We start from the raw sequence: 8148 nt of genomic DNA on the forward strand, positions 1-8148 counted from the left end.
CTCTCAAAAACATTCACACTAAGTACTCTCTCTCTCTCTCTCTCTCTCTCTCTCTCTCTCTCTCTCTCTCTCTCTCTCTCAGTAGATTTTCTCTCTTGTACATTGCAGTAGATTTTCTCTCTCTCTCATTCACACTAAGTCTCTCTCTCTCTCTCTCTCTCTCTCTCTCTCTTTTTTTTATTTAAAAATAACTTTATACAAAGAACATGTACCCAAAGGCGCACTGTCGTGTGCTACCTATTCTAAGGGTACTACAATCTATTTCTTTACAATATTTACAAGACTTAAAAATAGATAATATACAAGATGGTCAGCATGTAAATGGAGCACTATTCTTTTCACTTCACTAGCACTTCACTGCACTACACTGAGTGTCACGTCACAAAGAGTGTCAGAGGAGTTGGCAGTGTCTGTCTCCACTTATGTGCCATCAGTTTGACACTGTGAGTGTTCATCTCCTGGACGTGAGGCACCGCGGCCGTGAACAAGTTCCACATCCTGGAGACGCGTCCTGCGTCCTCTCTCTCTCTCTCTCTCTCTCTCTCTCTCTCTCTCTCTCTCTCTCTCTCTTTCTGTTGTTGTTCTGGTATCAACAAAAAAAAAAAAAACATTCACAATAAAACTCTCTCTCTCTCTCTCTCTCTCTCTCTCTCTCTCTCTCTCTCTCTCTCTCTCTCTCTCTAGTAGTAGTAGTAGTAGTAGTAGTAGTAGTAGTAGTAGTAGTAGTAGTAGTAGTAGGAGAAATAGTAGCAGCAGTAGCAGTAGTAGTAGTATGAGTAGTAGTAGAAGCAGCAGCAGCAGTAGTAATAGTAGTGGTAGTAGTAGTAGTAGTAGTAGTAGTAGTAGTAGTAGTAGTAGTAGTAGTAGTAGTAGTAGTAGTTGTTGTTGTTGTTGTTGTTGTTGTTCTACTATCAACAAAAAAACATTCACAATATAACAAACTTTCTCTCTCTCTCTCTCTCTCTCTCTCTCTCTCTCTCTCTCTCTCTCTCTTCTTGTAGTAGCAGTAGTAGTAGTAGTAGTAGTAGTAGTTGTTGTTGTTGTTGTTGTTCTACTATCAACAAAAACATTCACAATATAACAAACTTTCTCTCTCTCTCTCTCTCTCTCTCTCTCTCTCTCTCTGTGTGTGTGTATGTCGTGGTAAATACAATCCTTCCTTAAAATCCTTCTCTATGATAAACAACGACCTTCAAGTCAAGATATACGAGATACGACACTTTCCAACCACCTACAATTAAACATAACACTAAATAAATAAATAAAACAAACAAATATTGACTTCCCAGGCATTTTAATGTAAAGAAATGGCAGAGGGAGGAGAAAATAATAGTAATAGAACAGTAAGTAATATATGTGGTTTCGGCTAAGAGGTTTATGTGTAGTAAATGTATATATGTTAATAAAACTTCACCTCGATCCGTCTCGTGTCAAAATGTAAGAGTTTGCCCTAAAAGTGTTCCGTTTTCTGTAATGCTCCGTGGTGTTTTCATAGTGGTAGTAGTAGTTGTTGTATTAGTAGTAGCAGTAGTAGTAGTAGTAGTAGTAGTAGTAGTAGTAGTAGTAGTAGTAGTAGTAGTAGTAGTAGTAGTAGTTGTTGTTGTTGTTGTTGTTGTTGTTAGTAGTAGTAGTAGTAGTAGTAGTAGTAGTAGTAGTAGTAGTAGTAGTAGTTGTTGTTGTTGTTGTTGTTGTTGTTGTAGTAGTAGTAGTAGTAGTAGTAGTAGTAGTAGTAGTAGTAGTAGTAGTAGTAGTAGTAATAGTGGCAGTAATAATAATAATATTATTATTATTATTATTATTATTATTATTATTATTATTATTATTAGTAGTAGTAGTAGTAGTAGTAGTAGTAGTAGTAGTAGGGAACGCAGGATGCCACAGAACGCCTGACTTCTGATCTTTCTAAGATTTCTGATTGGGGCAGAGAAAACTTAGTAGTGTTCAATGCCTCAAAAACTCAATTCCTCCATCTATCAAATCGAGACAACCTTCCAGACAACTATCCCCTCTTCTTCAGTAACACTCAAGTGTCTCTCTCTTCCTCACTGAATATCTTCGGTCTGTCCTTTACTCATAATTTAAACTGCAAACTTCACATCTCATCTCTTGCTAAAACAGCTTCTATAAAGTTAGGCGTTCTGAGGCGTCTCCGTCAGTTTTTCTCGGGCCTTATCCGTACCTGTATGGAATACTCTTAGTATGTTTTGGGGGGCGGGAGTTCCTCTCACATTGAGTGGAATCAAAAGTTTTTCGTCTCATCTACTCCCCTCCTCTGACTGACTGTCTTCAGCCTCTTTTTCACCGCCGGAATGTTCCATCTCTTACTATCTCCTACCGCTATTTTCATGCTAACTGCTCTTCTGATCTTGCTAACTGTGTGCCTCTCCTTCTCTTGCTGCCCGCTACACTAGGATTTCTTCTTCTCACCCCTATTCTATCCAATCCTCTAATGCAAGAGTTAACCAGTACTCTCATTCATTTATATCTTTCTACGGTACACTCTGGAACTCCCTGCCTGCTTCTGTATTTCCAACTTCCTATAACTTGACCTCTAATTATGAAGGGAGGTTTACCTGTCTGTTGAATGACTCTATCAGACCTCCAATGGGGCTGGCAACTAAGCGGGCCTTGTTTCTTGCCCTTAGGCGGCTTTCCCCTCTTACATAAAAAAAACTGCAGTAGTAATAGTAGCAATAGTAGTAGTAGTAGTAATAGTAGTAGTAGTAGTATTACTAGTAGTAGTAGTAGTAGTAGTAGTAGTAGTAGTAGTAGTAGTAGTAGTAGTTAGTAGTAGTAGTAGTAGTAGTAGTAGTAGTAGTAGTAGTAGTAGTAGTAGTAGTAGTAGTAGTAGTAGTAGTAATAATAGTAGTAGTAGTAGTAGTAGAAGTTGTTATTGCAGAAGTTGTTGTTGTTGTTGTTGTTGTTGTTGTCATTGTTGTTGTTTTGGTGATGTATTATTACTAATATCATAAAAACATTTTGAAAAATGAAAAGCTTTCAATAAAACCTAATAATCTATAGAAAAATCATTGATAAAAAAAATCAATAAAATGGTGTGAGAGAGAGAGAGAGAGAGAGAGAGAGAGAGAGAGAGAGAGAGAGAGAGAGAGAGAGAGAGAGCAACATAAAATAACCCAATCATGAATATAAATAAAAAAAAAAATAAATTTCAACAAATGAAAATTAGATTAGATAAAATAATGTTGACCGTATTTTCGGTGGTGCTTAGGTATGCGATCCACGTTCCATTAATTTATTGTGGCCTAAATAAAACATTCTGAATATATATAAAATGAAAAAGTACTAATAAACGTGTCAACTGTTGTCTTTTTATCTATTTCCTTTTATGTAAGAGGAGAAATCTGGCCAAGGGCAACAAAAAAGATTAGCCCTTCAGTACCAAGACACGTTTTCATTTTCATTCTGCTTACTATTTGGCGATTCTGTACACGTTCAGAAACTCATGTGGGGATTAGAATAGTGAAGACTGTGGAACCATGCGTGCTTTGGGGTCCGAGGGGTCTCCAAGCGCACGGGTTCAAATCCTGTCCACGGTCCGAGTGTAGGTAGGGCATCCTCTCTTGGGGCAACGGTTTCCTAGCGGGTGGGCTTTGAGATAGGAGGTACCACAAAAAGTATCCCCTTTAGCCCAGAAATTCCCGTGAAAAGCCCACATGGTATAAATAAGTAAAAAAGAGAGAGAAAAAAAAAAAAAAGATACTGGCTACTGTTAATTAAATCGTCTAATATAATCACGCCCAAATATCTTGATAAAAATGCTTTCCTCTACTGAAGGGGTTAAACAAAAAGGCCCACTTAGATGCCACTCCCCGAGCAGGTTATGAAACAAAGAAGCAATGAAACATACAGGGAGAGGCAATACTTGAATTATGTCGCCGTGGTACAGTGGAACCATGCGTGCTTTGGGGTCCGAGGGGTCTCCAAGCGCACGGGTTCGAATCCTGTCCACGGTCCGAGTGTAGGTTGGGCTTCCTCACTTGGGGCAACGGTTTCCTAGTGGGTGGGCTTTGAGATAGGAGGTACCCCAAAAAGTATCCCCTTTAGCCTAGAAATTCCCGTGAAAAGCCCACATGGTATAAAAAAAGAAAAATACATTGGAGCACCAGTGAAAAGGTTCTCAGTGCGTCTTTTTGAATGGAAAGTTAAGAAATTGTAACACCATTTCATATTGATGGGGAAAATATGCAGCTTCTTCACCTCTCAAAATTATGGAATATGCATTAGAAAGAAAAGTATAGAGCTGTATTTAACTCGATCACAGAGGACTTATACTGCTGGACGTGTTGCAATACGAGTTTTGTGTTGTGTAAACCGATATGTTGAAAGTGAATCTAATGTTACGATAAATAGATAAATGAATAAATAAACAGATAAATAGATATGTAACGGGAATTCCGACGTGCATGACGAAGATGACGATCTGATTCTAGTTTCCACGATAACGATGCGAGTTTCCACTATAACGATACGATGTTCCACGATAACAATGCGAGTTTCCACGATAACGATGCGAGTTTCCACGATAACGATGCGAGGTTCCACGATAACGATGCGAGTTTTCACGATAACGATGCGAGTTTCCACGATAACGATGCGAGTTTCCACGATAACGATGCGAGTTTCCACGATAACGATGCGAGTTTCCACGATAACGATGCGAGTTTTCACGATAACGATGCGAGTTTCCACGATAACGATGCGAGTTTCCACGATAACGATACGAGTTTCCACGATAACGATGCGAGTTTCCACGATTACGATGCGAGTTTTCACGGTAACGATGCGAGTTTCCACGATAACGATGCGAGTTTCCACGATAACGATGCGAGTTTCCACGATAACGATGCGAGTTTCCACGATAACGATGCGAGTTTCCACGATAACGATGCGAGTTTCCACTATAACGATACGAGTTTTCACGGTAACGATGCGAGTTTCCACGATAACGATGCGAGTTTCCACGATAACGATGCGAGTTTCCACGATAACGATGCGAGTTTCCACGATAACGATGCGAGTTTCCACGATAACGATGCGAGTTTCCACGATAACGATGCGAGTTTTCACGATAACGATGCGAGTTTCCACGATAACGATGCGAGTTTCCACGATAACGATGCGAGTTTCCACGATAACGATGCGAGTTTCCACGATAACGATGCGAGTTTCCACGATAACGATGCGAGTTTCCACGATAACGATGCGAGTTTCCACCATAACGATACGAGTTTTCACGGTAACGATACGAGTTTTTACGGTAACGATGCGAGTTTCCACGATAACGATGCGAGTTTCCACGATAACGATGCGAGTTTTCACGATAACGGTTCCAGTTTCCACGGTAACGATGCGAGTTTCCACGATAACGATGCGAGTTTCCACGATAACGTTGCGAGTTTCCACGATAACAATACGAGTTTCCACGATAATAATGTGAGTTTCCACGATAACGATGCGAGTTTCCACGATAATAATGTGAGTTTCCACGATAACAATGCGAGTTTCCACGATAACAATGTGAGTTTCCACGATAACAAGATGAGTTTCCACGATAACAATATGAGTTTTCACGATAACAATGTAAGTTTCCACGATAACAATGCGAGTTTCCACGATAATAATGTGAGTTTCCGCGATAACAATGCGAGTTTCCGCGATAACGATGAGAGTTTCCGCGATAACGATGCGAGTTTCCGCGATAACGATGCGAGTTTCCGCGATAACGCGAGTTTCCACGATAACAATGCGAGTTTCTACGATAACAATACGAGTTGCCACGATAACAATGCGAGTTTCCACGATGATAATGCGAGTTTCTATGATAACGATTCCAGTTTCCACGATAACAATGCGGGCGTGGCGACAGCTATAAGCTGTCAATCAATCAATCATACAGGCAGATTTACAATCAATAAATATGTCAGGTATGGTCTGTCGAGTCGGGGCTCCTAAGACAGACGGTTTTGATTAAAAAGTATATGCAGTGAGAGCAGAATTTTTTTTTTTTACATAGTATCTAACCTAGTTAGATTTCATTGTATTTCATTGTAAAGTTAACTTGCATACAATGTGCTGTCACCAAGGTAAAAACCTAACTAATACATTCTATAGTCTGATTAAGACACCATATATATATATATATATATATATATATATATATATATATATATATATATATATATATATATATATATATATATATATATATATATATATATATATATATATATATATATATATATATATATATATATATATATATATATATATATATATATATATATATATATATATATATATATATATATATGAAAAGAAAAGAAAAAAGTAATAATGAAGGGATACACAACACAAAGCATAGGTACAAGTTTATGCTAAATTTTGTTCTATCAAAATGTTTCTTTATTTTGTTTTTATATGCTTGTGTGTTGAAATTATCAAGAAGTTTGATCTCGCTTGACAGGTTGTTATATAAGTTCTGGCCGTTACATATGACGCTATTCTTATACAATGTAGTTCTAAAGGTAGGGCATCTTAAATTTACATGATTTCTGCGGGTATGAACAGGTTATCAATGACTGTATATATTGAGCTGTGTCCAATATATTTGTAAATTAAAAGAAGCGTGAAGTGTTTGTGTATTGAATCAATATTAAGAATATTAAATTTTTCTCTACTATAAACATCTCTTGTAGAATCGTATTTTTCATTAAGAAGATACATCTTAAAACTTTATTTTGTGCTATTTTTAATATATTAAGAAATGAAGGCCATGCAGTACTTGCCCACAGTGAGACACAGTATGTGAGGTGTCCGCCATTGAAGTGTAACTATCTACACGGGTACTAGACTAAAACGAACCCTTCCTCCCCAAGGGTCCGCCCCAGCAGTCCCGTGCGTGTGAGGGCAATGACGATGCAACCTTGCCGCGCCTCACACGGCTCGCCATGACCAATGACCTGCCACACACCACGCCCCAGCCACTGTCATGAAGGGAGCCCTCTCACCCCAAAAGGAACCCCCTCGTCCTGCCAGTGTCCGGTGCATGGCACACAGCGTGCCACACACCACGCCCCAGCCACTGTCATGAAGGGAGCCCTCTCACCCCAAAAGGACCCCCCTCGTCCTGCCAGTGTCTGGTGCATGGCGCACAGCGTGGCCTCGTTCATGGCGAATTGTTCAGCCCGGAGCCATCACAGGCCAGGGACCCGTACACACCCTCCACCAGACTGTATGGAAGGAACCCTTATCACCCCTTTAGGACTCCCCCTGTCTGGTGAATGGCAGACATTGATCCCCTGCTCATGGCGACCCTTGCCTAGTGTGAGGCGCTGCAAGTGGATGACTATAGTGAAGCTTGAGGCCGCCAAGGAAAACAAAGACCTGCTGCCAGTTCCCTGCCTTGGGCCCCAGGCGGGACCCGACAGCCACCTTCTCCCCCCCACGCGGCGCCCAAGGCCGTCACGGCCCTACACAAATTTTGGCCGAAAGTTTTCAAACGTCACTTAAATTTTGATCCGAATATAAAATCATCGATTGCAAGTGAAAAATGACGTAAGTTTGAAAATGTGCAAGAGTCGACTGATCAATGAAACAAGGTGAGGCAGCTTTGCTCCGGAGTGTTTACTGTAGCTACAGTGTGCCTTGCATGCTTCCTGCCTTCCTGGCCTTCAATGTGCGTATGTTCGTGCGTGTGTGACCGGATAGGAACAGCCATCTATTCACTGACTGCTTCGGTATCTCTTCCTGTCAACTCGTGCACCGAAGCATATGAGATATTATGAATAAAATTAGATAAATAATATTGTAAAATTAGGCACAGAGAAAGGCTGCAAACCAGCGTTAATGCAACTCCCTTGGTCTCGTCTGTGCCCTCCTTGTACAACCCTTCAGCTGACCTCTGAGGGTTCTTTAGACATTCTAATGGCTTCTGGTGAAACATATAGTGAACTGACTGATGTTCTACATGATAACACTAATACATAAACATATAGACAGACAGACAGACAGACAGACAAATATATGTTGAAACAATAAAGCCTTTGTATTTACTTTCAATTTTCACATGTCAGGATAATGTTTCCACCACCACCACCACCAGTTGCTTGGTTTCTCTTATTTTTACTT

Source organism: Portunus trituberculatus, chromosome 1 (assembly GCF_017591435.1).
Source record: "Portunus trituberculatus isolate SZX2019 chromosome 1, ASM1759143v1, whole genome shotgun sequence".
NCBI lineage: Eukaryota > Metazoa > Arthropoda > Malacostraca > Decapoda > Portunidae > Portunus > Portunus trituberculatus.